This window comes from Carlito syrichta, unplaced genomic scaffold (genome assembly GCF_000164805.1).
Source record: "Carlito syrichta isolate Samal-C Ts95f unplaced genomic scaffold, Tarsius_syrichta-2.0.1 Scaffold314254, whole genome shotgun sequence".
NCBI lineage: Eukaryota > Metazoa > Chordata > Mammalia > Primates > Tarsiidae > Carlito > Carlito syrichta.
In genome coordinates, this window is record NW_007258350.1 from 517186 (window position 1) to 542454 (window position 25269).

General features: G+C 42.7%; 1 protein-coding gene and 1 pseudogene across 3 annotated transcripts in view; both read left to right on the forward strand.

The window, feature by feature from the left end:
* The first annotated feature begins 982 nt into the window (after positions 1-982).
* Positions 983-25269, forward strand: part of SVIL (supervillin) — a 190144-nt gene continuing 165857 nt past the window's right edge. For 2 of the 3 annotated variants that reach the window (XM_021719136.1, XM_008071246.2), the window contains exons 1-2: positions 983-1083; positions 20296-20396. The gene's annotated coding sequence lies outside the window, so the exon portion shown is untranslated. The remainder of the gene's footprint in view (positions 1084-20295; positions 20397-25269) is intronic. The other variant, XM_021719137.1, reaches the window with a different exon arrangement.
* LOC103273807 lies at positions 21320-21943 on the forward strand (annotated as a pseudogene).

Consider the following 25269-nt stretch of genomic DNA (forward strand, 5'->3'; position numbering starts at 1 on the left):
ACATGGCACAGTTCTGTGTGCATTTTGGCACTAAAGTGCCTTTTGTCGCTCTATAAACAGGAAGAAACAAACTAAGGCAGGGCGCCCAGCTAAGTGAAGCAAGAAGGAACAAAAGAAAATGGGAAGAACATTGGCTTTTACTGCTGCCAAGCAGGGCAAATAGAGATCCTGGGGAGTCTGGTGTTAAATAACAAAGGATGCAGCCAGAAAGGTGGAAATCCAGGACGCCCCCCCTTCCGCTGCCACTCTCGCCTAGCATCTGAGCACCTGGGAAGGCTGGTGACTTTTGGCTTCTGACTTTCCCTGGTCAGAGCATCAGCCCTGTCCAGAGAACAAAGTCATCCATCATCCCCAGAGGGGAGAACATCTGTAGGATCCGCTGGGCTCACCCCTGCAAAGCATCTACAAACCGAATTAGTTAATGCCACATGATTAAAATTGCAGCACTTTTCACTTTTATTCTGAATCTTGGAACTATTCAATGTGCCCTTGGGGGAAAATAGTTTGTTCAACCATTGTAATTAGATTTGCTACCTCTTACCCAGATAAAGGAAGCATAATTGACACTTTCCCCTTCTTGCTTGTTAATATCTCCTTTAGTCTGTGGGTATCTTTGCTTCCTCTGCATCTGCGGGTAATAGACTTGCAATGCTTGTTTCACAAGTACCGAGGTGGTTATTGGGCAAGAAAGGGAACTATGCACTACTGAAACTGGGGGTAACATGGTTGTTTGCAATAGATGATTTCAAAGCCAGGTTCAAGTGGATTCAGTCATAGCAGTTTCAGTAATTATAGAAATTATGTGTCAATTTCAAATTCCACTGTGCTAGGTCTGTGGGAATAAGGGATATTGACAAAGTAGGAGGTAGTTCCATATTTTCAGGTGTTAATTTAAGGGCAAACCAATTATCCCATCTTACATCTATATATATTTCTGTGCTTTGGAAGTTGCATCCTGTAATTTTCAAAATGTTTTTCCTTCAGGTTCTAGCTACATTGGATACTGGTTGTTTTCTAAAACTGAAGGAGAAGCCCATGAAGGAATGGCGAATTCTCTTTGAGTTTCGACAAACAGAATAAGAGGTAATTATGATTTCAGAATGTATTTGCAATACTGAATGGAGGTCAGCTGCAATAGCAACAAACAAACAAAACCCAAGCGTTTTAGAGATTTGTCTCTTATAAAAGAATAACTGGTTCTATTCTGATTTGTTATATGAGGTGGATTTCTTTTTAACAAAATTTAGCATAGTCTTCTTAAATATGCTTTTTCAGGTAGGTTTGCCTGAGAATTAAGGTGTTACCTGTCTAAGCAGTCAACTCCTTTACTTTTGACTGCATGCCTGGGCCTGACTGCCATGCCTGTTCTATGTGACAGCCTCAACTTTATAGAGAATATGTGAAAAACTCCAAGATATAAGTTACAGGAAGACAGGTAAAGTGTAGGTATCCATTTTTATCACATAGAAGTATGATAAAACTCAATAACCAACCACCCTCGTCGCTGCCCCAGTCCCAGCCCATTTAAGCCCAAGAATAACTGATGGCCTCACCTGGATAAGATCAGTCTGTCTTTGGCTCCAGGAGCCATTCCCTTTCCTGGCCATCAGACCCTGCAGTTTGCTGTCCTCTCTTGGCCATAATTCCTTACTTGGCTACTCTCAGTTCTCCTGCTTCCCAAAACTCCCTACCAAAAGCTCAGGTCCACCCTTAGCTTGCCTGTTGGGATGCAAAAGATTGCCTTTCCCAAATCTGCTCACAATATTTTGTTCTTAGGGACAGTCACCTTTCCTGCTCTTCCATTCTCAAAATATCAATTTATTTTTCCCCTCTTCTCAAGTTGCTCTGTCCAATGGTTAGATTTATAGAAAAAATGAAACCACATTTAAATTCATATTGATCTACTTTCTTAAGTAAATTGATCCTAACATTAATGGGTAGAGCATATAAATAAACAGATTTGAATTCAGCATAAGAATTTTTTAAACATGTGACTGTCTAATAAACAGGTTGTCTGGTCTGGAGGAGGATCTCCACTGTTGGAAATATTTTTATAGAAGCCACATGCCTGTCTGACAAGGGTGCTGCAGTCGAGAAACCTCCCTGAATTGGGAGACAGTCAAATTAAATCTCTCTAGGCCCATTTTAACCAAAAGGAATTTCATAATTTCCCAATGGATGTCCCTAAGGAAGCAAAGTTTTATGTTTTCACACGTTCAAAAAATTACCCAAAGATATTTAAAGATATTTTGTTCTTAGGGACAATCACCATTCCTGCTCGTCCATTCTCAAAATATCAATTTATTTTTACCCTCTTCTCAAGTTGCTCTGTCCAATGGTTGGATTTATAGTTAAAAACAAACCATATTTAAATTCATATTGATCTACTTTCTTAGGTAAATTAACCCTAACACCAGTGGGTAGAGGATATAAATAAATAGATTTGAATTATTTTCACTTGCAATTTCTAGTGCTTCTGTCATGCTCTTGAAGTGACTATCTAGCTCACTGCAGCCTTGAACTCCTGAGCTCAAGTGATCTTCCTTCCTCAGCCTCCTGAGTAGCTGGAACTGCAGGCACATGCCCCATTCCCAGTCAATTAAAAACATTTTTTTCTGTGTAGAAACAGGGTCTCACTGTGTTGCCCAGGCTGGACTCCAACTCCTGGCTTCAAGCAATCCTCCCGCCTCTTCCTCCCAAAGTGCTGGGATTACAGGTGTGAGCCACCATGCCTGGCTTTGGGGGTTGACTTTCTTTAGACCTTCATTCTCAAGCATATATCCTGACTGGCTTGCTCTTAGCCCTCATGAAACTGAGGGCTGTTCAGGAAGAGAATGATTTTTGTATGCCTGTAGTAATTCCATGGTGAAGGGCAGTGCAGAGGGTTCCTTGGGGCGGTGGGGGGAGTCCAGTGTGCGTGAAGAGTGAGGGTCTGGCACAGGCTGGGTGTGGCTCCAGTGAAGCTCTTGGTGCAGTTGAATCAGGGCAGATGACCATTAGGATCTACTAAGGGAGAAAAGTGGTCAAAGTCCGTCGGAAACGAGTGTCTGGTTTGCAGGGCTGGGAAGAAGAAGTTTGCTATGAGTTGATCATAAGCCTGACTGTTTGGAAAAGCTTAGCATGACCTTTGAACCCCCCTCCTCTGCTACTCTTGAACCCTCATGGCCAGCTCTCCCCTTCGCCATTCTGTGGGGACAACAGGAGAGTAGTTCCTACACCCGAGGTGAAGCCCAGCATCTCTAAATGTCTGAAGGCCCTGTGGCCATCCCAGTGGATGATACAGACTTGAGCCTGTAAAGGCGTATTTGAATTTTAACAGAATGTTTTCACTCCTCTTTCCTCATCAGTCTAATACTGGAAAGAAGTATTTTCTCCTCCTTCCTTCTAAATGCAGCATCACTTTGCCCTTACCTTATGCCATTGGTTGGGCTCCTTTTATTAGTTACCATGGAAAAGTTCTATCATCACTGATCACTAGACTATAAGCTCTGTGAGAAAAAGGATTTCTTTGTTTTGTTTGCTACTTTAGACCAGGCAACTCAAGTAGTGTGTGGTGCATAATAGGTGCATGATAAACATTCACCTAATGCGGTAACATATGCTTCTCTGACTAAATTGAGAGTGCCTGGGAGACAACACCAGTCCCTTCCTCCATGAGTTCCTTGCTGGGCTGACTCAGCAGCTGCCCTCTGCACTGGCCCTGGTCTGTGGGATATGACACCTGCACTGTGGGTTGTGGTGAGGTACCCACAGGTGGGCTGCTCTCTGGAAGACTGAGGAGGGGGTACTGTGTTGGAACCCTATTGGTGACCTTAGGTTAAGCTCTGCCGGTCTTTTGCTTAAGGCATGAGATGCTTCCTGAGATACTCATGAATGAGATGTGGAAGAGAAGCAAAAGCCAAGAACCAATGTGGTTGCCCATGCCAGGACCTTGTCACTTACTGTGTTCACCAGCCCCTCCCAGGAAACTGTCTGATGGCCTGAACTGGGGGGGTGGGTGGGGGTGGCAGGAAGGGCGTGTGCTGCGTGTCACAGCTGAGCCTTCTCCTGGGTCAGGTCTGAGAGGAAGTGTGTGGTAAGTCACTTGGAGGCAGAGGGCTGTCCTCGAGTGGGGTTAAGGTGGTCTTCGGTGTCTCTTTCATGCCTATCTAGGAAGTCCTGTCCCTGTTGCAATAATGAAGGACCCAAGGCGGCCCAGTGTGAAGAGTTTTGCTGCAGTGGGCCCAAGGCGTGTTGGGGCAGGTAAGAAGTTGGCTGAGGAGTCCAATCTAATCCTGATGATCTGCTAACATCTTTGAGCGGCTGCCCTAAGGGGCAGTTACAGCATTTGACTTCCTTTCCCAGATGATCATAAGGAGAAGGGAGGTAGGCAAACTTTTCCACAACTTCTATGCTAATGAGTATATCTGGAAAGGACATTTTAGGGACAGGAACTTTAAGGCACAATAATAGTTACCTTCTGCTCAGATGACAGATACTTTTGACAGTTAAGAGGAGGATTTTAATTGAATGTAACTGTGAATGTATGCTCCTTGCCTCCTTCCTCTCTTTCTCCTCCTCCTTTTCTTCCTCCCCGCCCCTCACCCCAAACACACACACTCCCTGTTCCATCTTTAGAAGTTTTCATGCCTTTCCAAATCAGGCTTTGTGCTGAGCCCGTCTCCACCATCATCTGTCCCCAAGTCCTCATTCTGTGTCACTTGCTTGCTACTGACTTCTGTCCCCTCCTCTCCTGCACCTGCCCAAGTCTTGCTTTCCTGCCCATCCTCTTGGACACATACTCTCTTTTCTTACAATTTTGTTCTCCCTATACCATGCCCTCCCCTAGAGTGACCTGTCCCTGTCCTATTCCCTGGCATGGCAGTTACACATGCAAATCCTTATGATGTCATTCCTGCCCCCTCTCCACTGGGACCTCGCCTCCTCTCTGCCCGGCAGTGCTCTGGGCTTCTCCTGGGCCTGGCCTTCTCTTGTCCCTGGGTCAGCTGCTTGTGAGGCAGGCTCAGCAGGTGATGCCCATGCATGCTGGTCATCTTCTCCCCTCCTTCCCTGTGCTTGCTTTTTTTGATTTGCACTAAACTCCATCGCTCTTCTGAAACACACAGCACATTTTTTACAACGTGCATCTTCCAGCTGTAGTCCCGGGGCTACAGTAGTCAGCATGGCATGGGGGCCCTTCTGATGCTGGCTACCATCCCCCATCCCTCCTTCATGCCATGGTCTAGTCTTAGGGACTGACTCTCGCTTTCTGAAAATACACAGCTCAGCCTCACAGCCTTGCATAGGTTGTTCCTACTGCCTGGAATGCCTTTCCTTTCCTTTTCAACTATCTAAATCTGACTGATCACTAAAGAGATCATTCAGGAGCCTCGTCCAAGAAGCCAGCTGGGTCAGGTGCACCCATGGCTGGAGGTGGGGACAAATTAGAGCATATGCTAGACTGTGTGCTTGACATGCTAGTTTCCTCAGTTAAACAGACTTCTATAAAGCTGAGACTGGCCCCCTGGATTGTGGTATCTAGCCAAACCGAAGGTGTATAGAAAGTGGCTGGCTTTTTGATCATCCATCTTCAGACTTTCCAGTACTTTTTGCTTTAGGCTATTGTTTTACTAACAAAATATCTAATGAAGAAACCCCATCTGATACAGATGGAAGTTGTCCCTGTTTCTCCAACCATGGCTTCAGTGGCTTTGTTAACTACTGCTTCTCCTCTCAGGCACATTTCTCAAGCATATTTCCTGACTGGCTTGCTTTCAGCTCTCTTGAAGTTGAGGACTGTCTGGGGAGAGAATGTTTTTGTGTACCTGAAGTAATTCCATGGCAAAAGGCAGAAAAGAGGGTTCTTTGGGACAGTGGGGGAACCCAGTGTACATGGAGAGAGAGGGTCTGGCACAGGCTGTGTGTGGCTCCAGTGAAGCTCTTGGTGCAAGTGAATCAGGACAAATGACAGGGTCTACCAAGGGAGAAAAGTGGTCAAAGTCTATCAGAAATGAGTGTCTGGTTTGCAGGGCTGGGAAGAAGAAGCTTGCTATGAGTTGGTCATAAGCCTGTTTGGAAAATCTTAGCATGACCTTTGAACCCCCCTCCTTTGCTACTTGAACCCTTCATGTCTGCCCCCATGGACAGCTTTTCTCTTTGCCATTCTGGAGGGGTAGCAGGAGAGTAGTCCCTATACCCGAGGTGAAGCCCAGTGTCTCTTGGGAATGTCTGAAGACCCCCATGGCTATCCCTGTGGATGATACAGACTTGAGCCTATAAAGGTGTATTTGAGTTTTAACAGAATATTTTCACTCCTTTTTCCTCATCAGTCCTCTCTAATGCTAGAAAGAAGTATTTCTTCTTTCTTCCTTCTGAATGCAGCATCACTTTGCCCTTACCTTATGTCATCGGTTTGGTTCCTTTTATTAGTTATCATGGAAAAGTTCTATCATCACTGATCACTAGACTCTAAGCTCTGCGAGGGAAAGGATTTTTTTCTGTTTGATTTGCTACTTTAGACCAGGTACCTACAGCAGTGTGTGGTGCATAATAGGTGCATTATAAGCATTCATCTAATGCAGTAGCATATGCTGCTCTCTGACTAAACCAAGAATGTCTAGGTGACAGGACCAGTCCCTTCCTCTGTGACTTTCTTGCTGGACCAACTCAGCAGCTGCCCTCTGCACTGGCCCTGGTTCTGTGGAATGTGACATCTGCGTTGTGGGTTGGGGTGAGGTACCCACAGTTGGGCTGCTCTCTCTGGAGGGCTGAGCAGGGGTTGTTGTGTTGGAACCCTTTTGGTGACCTTAGGTTAAGCTCTGCCAATCTGTTGCTTAAGGCATAAAAGGATGTTCCATATGTGCATGTGAGCGTTTAGTAACAATTGGTGGAGCAAGTCAGTCCTTTTCGTTGCCTACAAACTGCTACACACCCAGGTGTTCTTAATGTCGTGCAGGGGCAGCTACAAGAAGAGCAAGGCCAAGAGATGGTTGTGAATGCAGCTTACGTCAGCTCAGGGTCCCCTTGTCCTAAACCGCAAGTAAAACCCAGAGCAGAGGCGAAGGGCCGGAAGTGCACCAAGGACTTCTACCATGTCCACTCACTTCTTTTTGGTCAAAAGTACATTCTCCTTACTCAAGGCTCATTTGCTGCCTTGTGCTGGGCACAATCCAGGGAACAGTCTCTGCCTCCTCCAGCATATACTGTGGTGAACAGAATCAGGGCTCTAGCAAGATGCCGGAGCCTTTATCTTTCAGATAAGGTGGATCCTGGCTTCACTGCTAGAATGAAAGCAAATGCATTTTTAGTGACATTAACCCATTTTGTACAAGTGTTCCTCACCCTAGTCTGAGGACACCAAGGCAGGATGGTCAGTGGTGTCTTCTTGCATGAACACTTTGGGCCGAGTTGAAGGTGGAACTTTTTGATGTGATGAACGAAGAGGGGAACATCAGACGTGAGTGAATTTCTGGCATAGTTTACACTATGGATGGATTTGAGCGGGAAGGGAATCCTTTCCCTCCTTTCTCATGGCCCTGCAAGGCTTACAGTAAGTGGCCAATGAAACTGTATCCCAGATGTCACTCTGAGCAGCACTGACAGCATTCAGGGAGGGTCTGGGCCTGTTTCTCCTGGTAGAATGCTTCTCTTTGGCTTAAGTATATTGCCAATGCATGACAGGACAGAACAGCGGGAGAAGTGGAAACTCTCCAGCATCCTCACCTCACATGTCTGGAAGTATTCCTTGGGGTTGGAAATTGAATGCATCAGGGAAAGAAGGGAAGGGGGAGAAACTTACAGAATAGTACGTGGGACACTCCATGGAGAGAGGGTAAACACAATTCACTTCCTGCAGTTATTTCTCTTTCCTTAAGTTTACATCTTTTAAATTTGACTTTTAAAAATGATCACAATTAAATAGCAAGGATTAAGCACTCAATTGATCAAGTTACTTTGTCAACCTTTATTTTGAAGTGTCTCTAAGGTAAGCGATCTCTATTCTAGTGGACAGATGGGTTCTGATGACCTGGGAAGAACTTGTGTTAACAGAGCTAATTCTCAGCAGATGCTTCCAAGACCCAAGGGTCACAGCTGTGTGCCAGTAGAAAAAGAGAGGTGGAAAATTCACTCCATACAGCCAAATGGGTGTTAGAGCTGAGGCAAATGCCAACTTAAATGTAGCCCTATGTGTGACCAAAGGCTGTTGTCAAAAACAGAAAGAGCTGGCTCTGGTTCCTTAAACCAATATCTAGTTCAGTTCCAAGAGCCAGTTGCTCTGGGCCCCTAAGGTGATATCTCAAGGCCCAGAATGACCCCTTTTGCCCACTGGAGTCAGCCAAACCCTTGTGGTTCTTTCTACTTACCTTTGACAAGAGGAAATCTCTACAAAACTCTGTGTCATGATCCCAGAAACATGTCTTACTTTATTGTCCTGGTCCAAGACTGTTCTGTAAGCTCTCTGCATTAGAGGTAAGCCAACAAGCATTTACTTGTGTTTGCGTTTAGTAATTAACAGTCTTTACTTTCCAGGAGTTTGTATCTTACATGCACACATGCAAGCATACATACACATACCTTATCTATTCATTGAACTTAAAAGCAGGAGAGTGAATGAACATATATATGTTTAAGGGACACAGAGAGGTAGAATAGCAATAGGACATTGATGAATTACTCTTTACTATAATGAACAAATCTTTGTGTAACAGAATAGGCATAAAAGGATGGGAAGAAAAACAAGGGAGTAGATAATGGGAATATGGAATGGCAATGTTAAAATAATTTAGGGTGCCAAGAGGAGGGAACTTCTAGTTTTGCATGGAGAATGCAGCAGGGAGGAGGAGACACTTAACTCAAGTACTGAAGGACCAGGAGGAGCTTGGCAAGTAGAGGAAGTGGACATATGTTAATTGCCTATTGAATACCAGGCACTGTGAAAGTCACTTTTGTATGTAATTTTGTCATTAGGTTTTTTCCTGAGGGAAATGATACTCAAGTAACTTTGCAAAGCCACACAAAATAGGATTTTCAATCATTATCTTAGAAGTCATTGGTTTTAACACTCTAGGGGAGATGTTGATAAACTTTTTCTGTAAAGGGCCAGATAGTAAACTTTTCAGTCTTTGTGGACCATAGAGTCTCTGTCACAGTTATTCAATGCTGTCATTGTACTATTAAAACAGCCATAGATAATACGGAAATGAATGAGCATGGCTGTGTTCCAATAAAATTTTATTGGCAAAAATCAGCAATAGATCGCATCTGGCCCATGTTTTGCAGTTTGCTGATCCCTGTTCTAGAATGACAATTATAGGTACCATTTTGTTCCAGAATATTTCTGGAGAGGGGGCCTGTAGGTTTTATTGCTTCTCAAGTGGGTCAGTGCCTATTGAGAGTTCTGGCCAGTGAGTTTCAGAATGCATTATAGAACCTCACAGAGAAATGATAGCAGCCTGGATTAATAATGGAGATTCAGACTGACCCAATTTCCTAACATTCACATCATCATGATGAATAATTAACAGACCTCTGAAAATCCAGATATAATACATCTTTAGGTCGTTATAGAGGAGTCCAAGGAGAAAACCACACCCATTCAGTCTTGGCAAAGGGTTCGACATTGCATGATATGTGTGTGTTTTAACTCTGAGATTAAAGAAAAAAATAGGAACCAAGGTGATTTGTTGGAGCCATTGGGAAGCAATAAGGTAAATAACTCAATGGATGACCTGGAAGAAGACTAGAGCACACAAAGTCTCAGTCCTGCTGTCTTCTGGAAAAAGGCAGAAACAGAAACAGCTGGTTAGCATAATGAGGAGGTGGGGAGGGGGTATGTGAAAGGAAATCCCAAGTCCAGATTAGAAAAAGCAGAATGCGTGTTGACATATTAAAGCAACAAGCCAGAAAAATCTGTCTTTAATAGATGATTCTGTGGGAAAAGTCACTAAATCCAGGGATTTGAATAAAGAATCCTTTGCAGCAAAACAGTGAAACTTTTTTTAAAAAACAAGTCTCTGCAAGAGTATACACTAAGAAATATAGTGTGGCTGGAAAGCCATGAAAGGACTTCAGAAATGTTACTAAAATGAAGCCCCGAGAAGCTCTGTTAGTCACCTGTGTTGGGTGTGCAAGACAGGAGATTGTTCCCTTGGTTCATCATGGAGGGGGGTGGACTACTTTGGTTACTTTGGGGAGCTAAATTTCTTTTGAATAAAATGTTTAAAAAATGAAAAACAGATGAAGTTTATAAGATGGCTTTAGGTTTAGATTCAAACTTTCTCTCTAGTAGATGAATAGGTGAAAAGGGAAGTCGGTGCCTGTTGTCTCTGGCAGGCCCTGCGCCTGATGTTCTAACATGCGTTTTGATCTGGTTCCCCATCAGACTTTCTGTGCTGTTGTTCTTAGGGTTGGATTAGGGATAAAGAGGGAGGAAAAGACGGAAAATATGGAAGTTGATAGCTTTCTGGAAGAAGCACATGTTAGCATGCTACAGTTATTCCAGTCACAGCAATTGAAACTTTTCCTTGTTTTTTTTAATTCTGAGCACTAATCTTGTCTTAGACCAAGCAGATGTGATTTGGAGACATGCACGAGTCCTGTCATGTGGACTTTCCTGCCACCGCTTCTCACTCTCACTTGCAGGAACACAACTTGTTTGTCATTTCTAGCCTCTTTAGATGCAGCTTCATAAAACTAAGAGTTTCTTCAACATACAAATCTTAATGCAGTTAAAGAAAATAATCTGTAAAGCAGATAAACACTCTGATATGGATTATGTCAAACAGCCAGTGTTTACATAAAGGACTTTAATGTGTAAACCAAAGATCCTTATAATTTGACTTCTCTTTGCCATTGGATAAAGTTTTTTTATGATGCAGATATGATAAAGAATAAGCCTACTCAGCAGTCTTGCTGACATCCTTTTGTTTTAGCAAGGGTTAAATAAAGAGACTCTTCAAAGCATTGTTGATATATTTCATAAAGCTTTGAAGCTTTTTTAGCTTTGCTGGAAATCTTTGTTTCCTGGAAAGTTCACTAATGAAGTATGTTATTTCTCACAGAAATCTGTGTCTTCATTATAGATAGTCAGTGACCTAGTTAGTGGAGATGCTTTTGCAAGATTGGATTAATATCTAAACTGGTCATGGGTCAACTATTTCCACAGTAAAACTTTTAAAATCTTAAGGTATAATGCTGTTTGAATCAAATAAACCTTTTCTTTATCTTAGATCATATCATTAACTTATTAACTCCCTGAGGACAATACAATATACATTTCTCAGCAACTCAGATGGAAACAAGTTCTTACTCTGCCACCCAGGCTAGAGTACAGTGGCTCGATCATAGCTTACTACAGCCTCCAGCTTCTGGGCTCAAGCGATCCTCCGGCCTCAGCCTCTTGAGTAGCTGAGACTACAGGTGTGTGTGCCACCACATCCAGCTCATTAAAAAAAAATTTTTTTTTAAGAAATAGGATCTTGATGTGTTGTTGCTCAGGCTGGCCTTGAACTCCTGGCCTCAAGCAGTTCTCCAGCCTCAGCCTCCCAAAGTGTTGGGATTTCAGGCATGAGCTACTGTGCCAAGCCACTGGATGGCTGCTATCAAATGTGGAACTATTGCTCCATCCCAGGGTCCTCCATCTCATCAGTGGTATCCTCATTCACCCAGTGGCCCAGTTTGGTCAATTACTGCCTTCGCTGTCACCTCCCAGCCCAGGGGCCACCATCTCTGCTGGGATGGCTATGGTGGCCTCCTGTTGAGCTCCCTGCCTTCTCTCACCCACCTCCATGGCCACCCATTCCCCAAAGTCTGCTTTCCTCAGAGCAACCAGAATGAGGATTTGAAACTAAATCAAGATCATATCACTGCCTTGCTTCCATCCACCTGGGGCTTCAAGTAACTCCTAGAATAAAATCCAAAGTCCTGGCACAGAGCCTATGTGGTCTGCACTGGGCCACTGATCAGCACCTCCTGCTGGCTTCCAAGGCACTCTTCTTCTCACTTCACTCTGCCAGACTGGCAACATGTCACACTCCCATCTCAAGCTGGGATTTGGCGTTTGTTTTTTCTTCTGCCCACTCTCCCTCCAGAATCATCCAGCCTCCTTTCCCATTTCTTTTTTTTTTTTTTTGAGTTGGAGTCTCACTCTTTCATCCAGGCTGGAGTGCATTGGCATGTTCATAACTACCTCAACCTCAACCTGCTATGCTCAGGTGATCCTTCTGCCTCAGCCTTCCAAGTAGCTGGAACTAAAGGCATGTACCACCACACCTGACTTATTTTTTGATTGATTGTAGAGATGAGGTCTTGCCCAGACTGATCTCAAACTCCTGAGCTCAAGCAATCCTCTTGCCTCTCCCTCCCAAAGTGCTGGGATTACAAAGCATGAGCCACTGAACCCAGCTCCTCTATTTTTAATATGAGTGAGTTCTCATTATTATCTTAACACTCAGAGGTGACTTTAAGAAATTACACATGACTAAAGGAATTTTTTCCCTACAAATGAGCAACCAATAATCTTCCTCTAAGTATTATGTGAGAAGAAATTGGAGGTGGGAGTTAGTAAAGGAACCTCAGAGATGTGGTTTGCAGAATTTTGTGGTAGGTAACGATAGCCCCATTCCATGAAATAATTTTGATCACATAATTGTTCTTAACTGCTTTTAGAAAATCAGATTTACTGATGTATAATTTACACATAGTAAATTCATCCTTTTTCATGCATAGCTATGTTTTGATAAGTGTATAGTTGTATAAGCACTATCATAATCAGGATATAAATACCCATCACCCTGAAAGCATTCCTCATACCCCTCTGCTCTAATCAGTCTCTATGCTCAACCCCACTGCTCTGTCTTCTGTCCTTATGGTTTTGCCCTTTCCAGAATGTTAAATGAATGGGGTCATACAGTGTAGCTTTGTGACTCCGGCTTCTCTCATTTAGCACTTGGGGTTGATTCTTTTTTTTTTTTTTTTTTTTTAGGCAGAGTCTCTATTGTCCATGCTGCAGTGTAGTGGTGTGATCGTATTTCACTGCAGCCAAGTAGCAGGGAATACAGGTGTGCACCACCATGCCTGACATTTTTATTTTTTTTATTTTTTGTAGAGATGCGGTCTTGTTATATTGTCCAGGCTGGTCTCGAACTCCTAACCTCAAGCGATCCTCCTGTCTTGGCCTTCCAAAGTGTTGGGATTATAGGTGTGAGCCAATGTACCTGGGCCTACATTATTTTTTTAAACAGTGGGGCAGCATAGCATAGTTGTTAAGAGTAAGAATTCTGGAATCAAATTCTGCTCCTAATCACCTGTGTGACCTGGGGCAACCTTTGTCTGCCTCAATTTCCTCATCTATAGAATGGGGATAATAAAAGTAGCTAGTAATGATGATTAGTGGTTGATATGTTTATAGTGCTTAGAACAGTGTCTGGAAGTACTGTGTGCTAGGTGAATATTAATTGCTGCAGTTACTGTTATTAACTTTACCCCCAATTCTCTGAAAATGTACGTTTCATGCATTTGCCATGTATTACCAGCTGCCAAGTCCTCGATATCTGCCCAAAGAATGATTTGAATCCAGGTAGCAATGAGAACGAATCCAGGTAGCAATGAGAACGAGTTTTATGACATTATCATGTCCAGTTGCTGACTATCCTTGCATGTGTATGTTCAGACTCACATGTGTGTCTTAGGGTTGTGTATTTCTCAATAGTATGAGCTGTTGGTCTAACTTGCTTGTTTCTTTTTTCTTGGAAGATCAGAACAAAGTTGTGACTTTCAAGGTGCATCATTTTACTCCATCAGCCCCAGTTTCCTCCAGTGTGGTTACTAAAAAGTTTTACCACAAGATTGTTAATTCTCGTTCTCTCTCTCTCTCTCTCTCTCTCTCTCTCTCATTCTCTCATTTCTTTTTTGCTATCTGCATATAAGAAAATGGTTTCTTTAGTACTGCTTAGCAACTTTTTTCTGACGTTTCTCTATTGTGGCCATCTCTTCAAGGCACAGACCTGACCTGGCTTTCCCATTTTGGATCCAGGGACTCTGGTCAAGTTGCCTCCATGTTTGGGGGCTACAGTCTCTGGGCTCCACGGGACCTATGAGCATGCACACAGCCAACAAGCAGGGTTTATCTGTGCCCACTCAGGGATGAGGTAGGCTGTCCCAGCCACTCTGAGTCTGCCTGTCAATAACTTTGACATTTGCCATGATGTTGCTTCAGTCATGGGCTTCAGAGTGATCACAGAATGGTCAAAGTATTTATGTTGTTCTGGGTATTATCTGCAGGTAAAATAATATCTCACAAGTGCACTTATGACTTTAAGTGCTCCTAAGTTTTGTAACTTATAAAATGCAAACTTGTGAGGGTCAGTACTGAATTCCTCATGGCCTTTTGACAGGATGAATACTGTGTTAAATGTACAACTGCCAGCATGGGGTGAAGCAGGTACAAGAAAGTTTTGACATGAGAAAGGGCCCCTCATCCTTGAAGATCTTGAGACCCACTTCAGTACCATGTATCCAGAAGGCATCATTTAAGTCATGCAAAAGGATGGGAAGTCCCCCCAGCATCCCATAGGACCTGTCACTCACATTGTGAGGGTTGAAAGAGTATGTGGAAGAGTGCACTTGACCCCTTGCTGTCTATTTTTCTTACCATGTATAGTTTGTATGGCAATAGGTTTCTAAATTTGGCATTTTTTTAGAAGAGGGCCTAGCATAATTTTCTTATCATGAAAACAAGCACATATGAGGCTAATAGAAGCATTTATCATCATTGAGTCAAGTGCTGAATTGCATGGATTGCAAATGTGAGAGTTTCAGGAGTTCAGAGAGGTGTCAGTATACCTCAAGATACCGTGGTTGTTTTGAACTGCTGAGGAGACCACCATTTGCCTCTTTCTTAGTTCCTTTTTTATTGTGGTTGTAAAAATAGATTCATGGTTTACAGACTTGTTCTAGTTTGAGGACACATTGAGGAAGTTAACATGCTCTTTGAGACACACTGCAATGTTGCATTCTGTTTCTCTGTTTTGCAATTTAGTGCATTATGTTTTTAAAGTTATATCTACAAAAGTATGCATATGTGTATGTGTGTATTTAATATGTGTATGTGTGTATTTAATTACCAAATACACAGTTGTCTCTTACTATATTGGGATACTACAGACAAAATATAATTGCATTCACAATATAAAAATGTATACCTATCAAACAGCAAGCTAAGTTTTACTTCAATGTTTGCTACTTCTTTATTCATTTTGTGGTTGCTACTTTTTTATTCATTTTGTGGTTGCAAGTAGTAGGAGCCCCCCCAAAATATAAATTTGACAAAAATGTATAAATATACATTTTGAAAAGAATATGTGAGAGAACTTGAAATAAAGAATTCTACCTGTGAATTTTTTCATTTGTGATTTTGAATAATACCCTCATCCTTTGAATTTTGAAGCAGAACACCTTCCAGGGTTTTGCAGGAGTATACTAAAAAGTATACAAGGACCTGACATTTCCTTTAAGAACCCGTGTTGTCATGAGATCTATGGGAAGGCCCCCAGTAGCAACATAGAGTGGGAAGCATGCCCCCACAGGAAAATATCCCCAAGGACAGAGGGTGGTGGATTTCTGGATCTCACCAGGGAGAGGACTGTGGTGTTTATTTTAACTCCCCGTCCTTCATGTGTCCTCCGAGTCAGTTGCTATTTTGACTGTGAGCATCTTCTTGCAGCTGGTGGTGTGCTGACTGTTGACACCCTCCCCAAAGAGTGCGCTGCCTCTCTGCCCGCTATGCCCTGTCAGTCTTTCCACATCTATCTGTTAAGTGCTGGGCGACTCATTCCTATGAAGCACACACTATAAGAGAAGAGTCCTGCTTATGAACGCCCACAATCTAGTTTTAGAGGAAAAACACATATGAAATATGTGTCTCTTGATGGAAAGATAAAGTGCAAAAAGTTGTCACTGTCAAATGTAATATATTCCTCTTAGTGAAAACTACCAACCTTTACTTAGTGAAAAAATACTGTATTTAGGACATATTCACTGTTAGAACAATATTCACTGTTCTATAGATATTGTCCTAATGTGTAAAAAGATTTCAAATCTAGGGTCACAAAATCTCCTATAAATCACTTGACAAATCAAATGGGCCAATGGTTAGTATTCTTAAAATGTCCTATTATTTGTTCTTTATTAAAGTGCTCTATGCATGTATGCATGCACACATACACAACATTAAAATGGAACCCAGACAGACTTACAGTGTCATTGACAGCTGTCCTTTGCACTCTCTGAAGGCATGACCATGGACTCAGTGGTCTTTGAGAAGGGAGTCTTTCCCTGTCATTTTCCTGCCACCCTGTCTCTTAATGCTACCTTCACACTGTTATCATTGCTTCTAGCCTTGGACTTCTATACATGACAGTGGAGTCACTTGCTGATGGCTTTTCCATCAGCTTATTTAGTTCTAGAATCAATGCTATCAGAATGACAAGCCTTGGGCACCAACATAGCAAGTATTTGTCTGAGGAGCGATGGAACAGGATTGTCCTCACACTGCTCCATACACACCATGCTGGCTGTAGGTCATTGTGCCATTCCAGGCAATGGAAACCTTTTGATGGATGGGTGGTTTTGTTGATTTGGAGGTGTTTCATCTATTTTATTTTACAAATGTTCAAATAATAATGCTAGTTACCTATTATTATTACTATTGCCATTACTCTAACCCTGGATGGTTGAGAATTAGCTGGTCATTTATAATCAGGGATTTGGCACAAATTCAGTGGGGAGAGAGGTCCCCGAGGGAGAAGCAAGGAAGGCAGAGAAGATCCTGGTAACTGGAGGCATCTGGGCTGAATCCTGAAAGCAGATGTGTATGAGGGTCGGGAGGAAGTGCCCAGGGCTCTGCATAAATGTCTAGAAGAATCTGCTCTAGGGATCTCAGGGACAAGATGGGAGAAGGAAGCCAGAGTAGCCATTGGGTCTTGGGCAGCCTCATCCCTAAAGTCTGTGATGGGAGATTGCTAGACACCCAGTGGAAAGGGACATGCTGCTGCTCGATGCTCTGAACCTGGAAGCACTGACCCTGTAGCAGTTTAGTAGTGAGTGAATAAAGCCACTGGAAATGCCTATTCACTGTGGCAACTACGTGGGCACCTTCTGTCAAGCCAAAGGTCTGAAACATGATGGAAAAAGACGCCTTTCTCTGACACATCTACCCTGCAGATGCAATTGGTCTAGAATTAGTCTCAGAGTCTTGTCAGAGATTTTGCACAGGGATTGGTAATCTTGTGAAAGTCAGATGAAAGTTTGTTTTGAAGCCGGGCTCGGTGGCTCAACCTGTAATCCCACGCCTTTGGGAGGCTGAGGTGAGTGGATTGCCCGAGCCCGCGGGTTCGAGACCCGCCTGGGCAGCGAGACCTCATCTCTACAATAAATCAAAAAATCAGCCAGGCGTGGTAGCGCATGCCTGTAATTCTGGCTACCCGGAAGGCTGAGGCAGAAGGATCTCTGGAGCCCAGCAGGTCGAGGCTGCGGTGGCTGGGAGCGGCCACTGCACTCCAGTCTGGGCGACAGAGTGAGACTCCAACTCAAAAAAAAAAAAAGAAAGTTTGTTTTGACCAACAAGAAATAGTTTTGAAAGGTCAAGAGAGCCCTGGAGGTGGGGACGAGCCCTTCTGGTCTGGCCTTGAGCTTAGCTGTTCTTCCTGCCCCTTCGCTGTATTGATTGTCCTCTCTGCAGTGCCCTGTTTTCCTCTGGAATTTTTTCTGCTTTTATACCAGTTTGATTAGTTTCTTAAACGTCAGCCTGTAACTAAATGTGTGCCCTTTCCCAATTGTATTCTTGTTCTTTTCTTTTTTCTAAATTATCCAGACTACATCAAAGCTGATTTATTGTTGTGTTTTCCTGTTAGTATACTATATTCTGAAGTGTTATTATGTAGCAACTGACGTTTTTACCACTGTCTCTGAGCAAACCAGATTCCTAGAACTACAGTGTTTCAAGTATAGGCCTTTTTAAACTCCCTCTTGGGGCCAGGTGTGGTGGCTCATGCCTAGCCCCATTCCAACACTTTGGGAGGCTGAGGTGGAAGGATCTCTTGAGGCCAGGAGTTTGAGACCAGCCTAAGCAACATTGTGAGAACCTGTTTCTACAAAAAATTGTTTAAAATTAGCTGGGTGTGGTGGAGCATGCCTATAGTCCTAGCTAAATGGATGCTGAAATGGGAGGATTGCTTGAGCCTAGAAGTTAAAGGCTACAGTGTGCTATGATTGCACAACTGCACTCCAGCCTGGATGATGCAGTAAGACGCCATTTCTAAAAGAATAAAAAATTTTAAAAATCCTTCTTGGTCCCTAGGCACACGATCTCCACTGTAGATTTCCTTCTGTCTACCCACAGTTGTAGAGCCCCAAGGTGACGCTTCTGCACACTATGAGTGTGAGAACCGTTGCCCTGGAAAGCATGCAGGATGTGTGCATCTAAGCAGTGTGGCACTCTCTTTAAGAAGAGGGAGGGGTGAAGATGCCTCTGCTGCCCATGATTTCCTCTCAACCCTTTTCTTTTGGCTTTTTGATGGTTCTCTTGGCGTGTTCCCTTATGAATAATTTCATTTTCCCTTCCTTTTGTGGCTGATACAGTAAGAGGGTTTCCTTTTCCAAAACAGGAGAAGGATTTTCCAAGCCAGTTTAGAGGCCTGAGGAGGATCCCCGGGGGCAGAGAGAGGCTTAGGTTGGTCTAGTCCAGTTCACCAGGCGCCAAAGGTTTTCAGTAATATACAGATTTGTGGGGGAGGAGGAAAAATGATTACTTTTTTGGCACCAAAAACAGTCTACTTAAACCCAATAATTTGTCTGTGTTTACTGCAGCCATCTTTGTGGCTTGCAGTAGTGCGTTCCTGGATGTCTGAATTTCACCAGGCAGTAGTATTTTTCTCCTTGTGAGAACTTCTCATGGGCAGACTTCCCTCTACCCCCTACTCACTCCAAGATGATACCCTTCTAAGTGGCTTCTGGGGTGGGGCTTCTGAAGAGGCTGCCCATATAGCAGATAGAGTGGGCTCCCAGTCACATACTCCTGGCCACATCCCCCCAGAGGGATGCCCGCCCTGGCACTTCACAGTGCCAACGCATCACCAGCTGCTGCCCAGGACAGGGCCTCTGTGCTTGAGTGAACTCTTTCCTGGCCTTTTTGAAAGGTCATACAGGGAAGTGCTGGATAGATGTGGGGAGGAGATGGAGGAAGTACCTCCGTAGACCAAAACAAAAGATTGCCCAAAGCCATCCCTGTGTCAGTCACTGACCAACAGATACACCTATGGCTTTCCTTTACAGACTGGGGCTGCAGGGCTGGAGCCTTCTGTGTCGGGACCTCTCCCAGGCTGAGTCATCAAGGGCCACACAGACTGCTACCCTTCTGAGCCTCAGGAATGACTTGATGACCACGTGAGCCATCATTCATACACATTGCACCTAGTCAGGCAAACCACATGGGAAATGTGCGTTTGCCTTGGATCTACTCTGGTACATTCTGGCTTAGGTGGGGTTTCCCTTTGCTCCCGAGCTGTTGAGGAAAACAAATGCTGAAGGTTATATCTGCCTGGGGTAACTGGCATAGGCCAAGTTGTAGCCACATCACTCCCTCTGGATGCCTTAAATGGGTTATTCTGGTCTCTTAACTTCTCAATCCAGCACCCCACTTTTTCTAAGGAATCAGGCCTTGGTTATCTCCATCTAATCTCCATCTAACTCTATGACAAGTTCCAACACATTTCCTCTGTTTTCTCGGCTCCCTGTGTTACAAAGCTCCTGTTACCAAGGCCCCTTATTGATGTAAATTTCAATTTAGAAAGCACTCATATTTACCAAACATGACTCTTGCCTATAGACTAAATGTAAAATTTTAGTCACCACACACACACAAAAATAAGAGCTTTGGAGAATCATTGCATGAAAATAACGTTATTCACCTAGTTTAAGATGAAAGAAAAAAATGCATTCATTTATTGAGTAATTTTTTTTTTTATTTTTTTTTAGAAAGCAGAATTTATTGAGAAGACAATAGCTCCCAGAGCAGGAGGGGACCTAAGGGGGTTGTCCTACTGAGTACTTTTTATAAGAGGTTTAAAAAGGTACTCTAACTATTGCTTATAATTTGTAGTCACTGATGTTGATGAATAATTGAAAGGGAAAAAACTCCTTAGAAGCAGCAGATTAATCACAGCAACGTCTCCCATTTTGCTCATACACACAGTTGTCTTTTATTGTTTGCTATTTTCTTTCTTCAGTTTTAAGTAGAGATTTTTCTTTCTCCTTTTTCAGGGAGAGTTCAAGTAGATGACCTTGGGGAATTGGAAAGCTGTGATATGATGGTTCTGAAGTCAGTCCACATCTGAAGCCATGATTTAAATATCAGAATTGAGGTAAGTATTGAGGAAAGAAATATAACAGCTTTGTGGTTAATGCATTGTTGGTTTTGTCTGCATTCTGGGAATAGGTTAAAGTATGTTGTGAGGGGTGATTTTGTTTGAATTACGTTCAACAAACCAGAGCTCTGAGAAAATTCAAGTGGCCTCTGTAATGTGGTATCGGACCACAGACATACAGGGGAATTGAGCTACTGTGCCAGTTGGAAAAGTCTTCATATTTCCTTGGTGGTCATATGTCCCAATGTGCCCTGTAGGAGTTCCAGAAAAGAAAAACTTAATATTGTGATTTTCTTTTTGAACCGAACTGTGCCTAAAGGAACTTTCAGGGACTCTAAATTAGACTTGCTAGATAGCAGAGCCAGCCTCAGAAGTGGGGGCAAAAGCACCTTTCTAGGTATTGTGTTATTTGACTTGTTTCTCTGGGAAAGTACTTGTCAAAGTGTGTTCCCTTTGGTACACCGCTCCCAAGACTATTAATACAGTGGGAATGGGAGTCGGAAGATGGTTCTGTGCCCAAGCGAGTTTGGAAAACATTGAAATTAAATGACCTTCCTCAAAACTAACAAGCCTTGTGAATCCCCATGGGTCTGTATAGTGGGCAGTGGGCGCCAGAGTTCTGTGGAACTCTTATGGGGTATCTTGGCACCAATGTTCCATTTGTTTATTAAGTATTTATTGGATCCCAGCCATGCATGATATTAGATGCTAGGGATACAGAAATAAAGGAGATTGGCGGTGCTTGTGTATAGATAGTAAATGAATTAATAAGTCAGGAAAGGTAATTATTGAGAGGCATGACAACGAGTGTTCAAGAGAATGGTCTCTAGCTCGGTGGCCTGGTGTTTAATCCTGGGTCTGACACTTAAAAACTGCATGGTCCCTTTCCGTCTGGCGGCAGCCATCAGCGCTGAGCCAGGATGGGCGCCTACAAGTACATCCAGGAGCTGTGGCGGAAGAAGCAGTCGGATGTCATGCGCTTCCTGCTCCGGTTGCACGGCTGGCAGTACCGCCAGCTCTGGGCACTGCACCGCACCCCACGCCCCACGCGGCCAGACAAGGCGCTCAGGCTGGGCTAGAAGGCCAAGCAAGGCTATGTCATCTACCGGATCTGCGTGCGCCTGGGCGGCCGCAAACGCCCAGTCCCCAAGGGCGCGACCGACGGCAAGCCTGTGCACCACGGCGTCCGTCAGCTCAAGTTCGCGCACAGCCTGCGGTTCGTGGCCGAGGAGCGACCTGGACACCACTGTGGGGCTCTCTAAGAGTCCTGGGTTCCTACTGGGTTGGTGAAGATTCCACATCCAAGTTTTTCGAGGTTATCCTCATCAATCCATTCCATAAAGCCATCAGAAGAAATCCAGACACCCAATGGATCACCAAGCCAGTTCACAAGCACCGGGAGATGCGGGGGCTGACGTCGACTGGCCACAAGAGCCAAGAGCCATCACCTTGGGAAGGGCCACAAGTTCCACCACACCCTTGGTGGCTTGCGGCGGGCAGCCTGGAGGAGGCGTAACACTCTGCAGCTGCACCGCTACCGCTAACCCAAGTCGTGTTTGTAACCCCCCCAATAAACAATGAGGACAGTCAAAAAAAAAAAAAGAAACTGCATGACCTTGAGCAAGATACATTGCCTCTCTTCCAATTCCCTCATCTGTTGTAAAATGGTGATAAGAGTATCTACTTTGTAGATACTATTGTTGTGAACTAAAATTATGAATATTGAACTCTACAAAAGTGTCATCAGAACGTGTGCATATAATAATAATGATGAGTGCTTTGAAGGTTATGTGGATGACTGACTAGGGAAGATATGGTGATGGGTGGGGACTTCTGAATAGGACAATCCAGGAATGTCCCGAAGTAGAGAACTGTGAAGATGAGAAAAAGCAAAGTATGGCAGATAGTATAGGAAAAACATTCAGAGAGGAAAGCAAATGCAGAAAGGTGCATCTTGTGCTGAGAAAGCATTTGATAAAATTCAATACCTCTTCATCTTTAAAAAAGAAAAGAAAACAGAAGCCACTCAACAAACTAGGAATAAAAGATACTTCTTCAACCTGAAAAGGGCATCTATGAAAACTCCATGGCTTCCATCATACTGAATGGTGAAGAACTGAAAGCTTTTCCCCTAAGATCAGAGACAAGATAAGAATGTCCATTCTCATCTCTTCTGTTCTGTTCTGATGGTTAATTTCAGGTGTCAACTTGACTGGGTTAGGGAATACTAGCAAAGCATTATTTCCAGATGTGTCTGTGAGGGTGTTTCAGGAGGATATTGGTATGAGTCACTGGAGTGATGAGGAAGATCTGCCCTCTGTGTGGGTGGGCACTGTTCCTCTTCTTCTCCTGCCCTTGGACATTAGAACTCCAGGTTTTCTGGCCTTTGGATCTAGCATGTATACCAGCAACCGCTGGGCTCTTAGGTCTTCAGCCTTGGGCTGAGAGTTATGCTATCAGTTTCCTTGGTCCTAAAGCTGTCATATTTGGACTGAGCCAGGTTACCAGCCTTCCTCATTGTTGACTGTGAAGATGGCCTATTGTGGGATTTTTCAGGTCCCATTATCATGGGAGCCAGTTCCTCTAATAAATATCATCTATTTGACCATTCAGCCATTTGTCTGTCTGTCCATTCATCTATCCATCCTATTGATTCTGTTTCTCTTGAGAACCCTGACTGATAGTATTGTGCTGGAGGTTCTAGCCAGGTATATTTGTGCAAGAAAAGGATGTAAGGGGCTTCCAGATTAGAAAGGAAAAGGTAAAACTAACTCTACTTACAGAGATGGCATGATCTTGTGTGTCGAAAATTACTAGGAATCCACTAAATTATTAAAACGAATAAAAGTTCAACAAGATTGCAGGATATAAGATCAATATATAAAAATCAATGGTATAATAATCTGAAATGAAATTGAGAAAATAATTCATTTTTATAATAGCATGAAAAGGAATAAAATAATTAGGAATAAATTTAACAAAGAAATGTAAAACATTTACTCTTAAAACTCCAAAACATTATTGAGAGAAATTAAAGAAAGCTGAGAGTTGTGGCTCATACTTGTAATTTCAGCACTCTGGGAGGCTGAGATGGGAGGATTCTTGAGTCAGGAGTTCAAGATCAGCCTAGGCAGCATAGCAAGACCTCGGATCTACAAGAAACTTAAAAATTAACTGGGCATGGTGGTGCATGCCAGTAGTCCCAGCTACTTGGGAGGCTGAGGCAGAAGCATTGCTTAAACCCAGGAAATCGAGGCTGTAGTAAACTGTGATCATGATACTGCACTCCATGTTTATAGATAAGAAAACTTAATATTTAAAATGACAATACTCTGCAAATTGATCTATAGATTTGATGCCATCTATCAAAATCTCAGACAAATTCTTTTAGAAAATTGGCAAGTTGATCCTAAAACTAATATGGAAATTAAAGGAACCAGAATAGCTACAACAATCTTGAAAAAGAAAAACACAGTAGGAAAACTCAACTTCCTGACTTCAAAATTTATCACAAAACTACAGTAATCAAGACAGCATAATACTTACATTCTAGTCTATTCTATTGAGAGAATAAAAATAAACCTATATGTTATTTATGGTCAATTGGTTTTCAACAAATGTGCCAAAACGATGTTATGTGGAGAAAATAGTCTCTTCAACAAATTGTTCTGGGATAACTGAATATCCACATGCAAAGGAATGAAGCTGGACTCTTACCTCACACTGTATAAGCAAGTTAACTCAAAATGAAAAAGAGGCTTAAATGTAAGAGCTACAACTTTAAAACTCTTAGGAAAAAACATAGACATACATTTAAGTACCTTGGATTGGACATAGTTTTTTAGATATGACTCCAAAAACACAGGTGACAAAAGAAAAATCAATGAATTGAGCTCCATCAAAATTAAAAATGTATGTGTATCAAAAGACACTATCAAGAAATTGAAAATAGATACCATAAAAGGGAAGAAAATAGTTGCAAATCATACATGTGATAAGGGATTGTATCTAGACTATATAAATAACTCTTAGGACTCAGTAACAAAAAGACAACTTGCTTAAAAATGGGCAAAGGATCTGAATAGACATTTCTCCAGAGAAGATATGCTAACAGATAATAAGCACATGAGAAGAAGACTGTCAACATCATTGGTGATTAGGTAGATGCAAATAATAATCACAATGAGAAACCACTTTATACCCACTGTGAAAGACAGATAATGACAAGTGTTGGTGAGGATGTAGAGAAACTGGAGCTCCCATGTTTCAAAAGCAACTACTTTAGAAAACAGTTTGGCAGTTCCTCAAACAATTCATCATAGATTTGCCTTTTATAACCCAGTATATCCATTCCTAAGTATATATTCAAGAGAAATGAAAACATATGTCTATACAAAAACACTAATGTTTATAACAGCATTATTCATATACCCAAAGAATGGAAACAACCCAAATGTTTGTCAACTGATGAGTAGATAAATAAAACACGGTATATCCATACACTAAAATATTATTTGACTATAAAAAAGGAATGGAGTACTGATATATACTAAAACATGGACAAACATGGACAAACCTTGAAAACATGCTAAGTGACAGAAGCCAAAGAACACATGTTTTCTGATTTTATTTATATGAAGTTTTCAGAACAGGCAAATCTGTAGAGACAAAAAGTAGATTTCTGGTTACCTACTACTGGGGTGTAGAGGGGTAAATTAAGAGTGACTGTTATGGGTCTGTTTTTTCTTTTCTGGATGATGAAAATTTCTAGAATTGATAATGGTCATACAACTCGGTGAATATACTAAAAACCATTGAATCATACACTTTAAATTGGTGAATGTTATGATGTATGGGTTATATATCAATA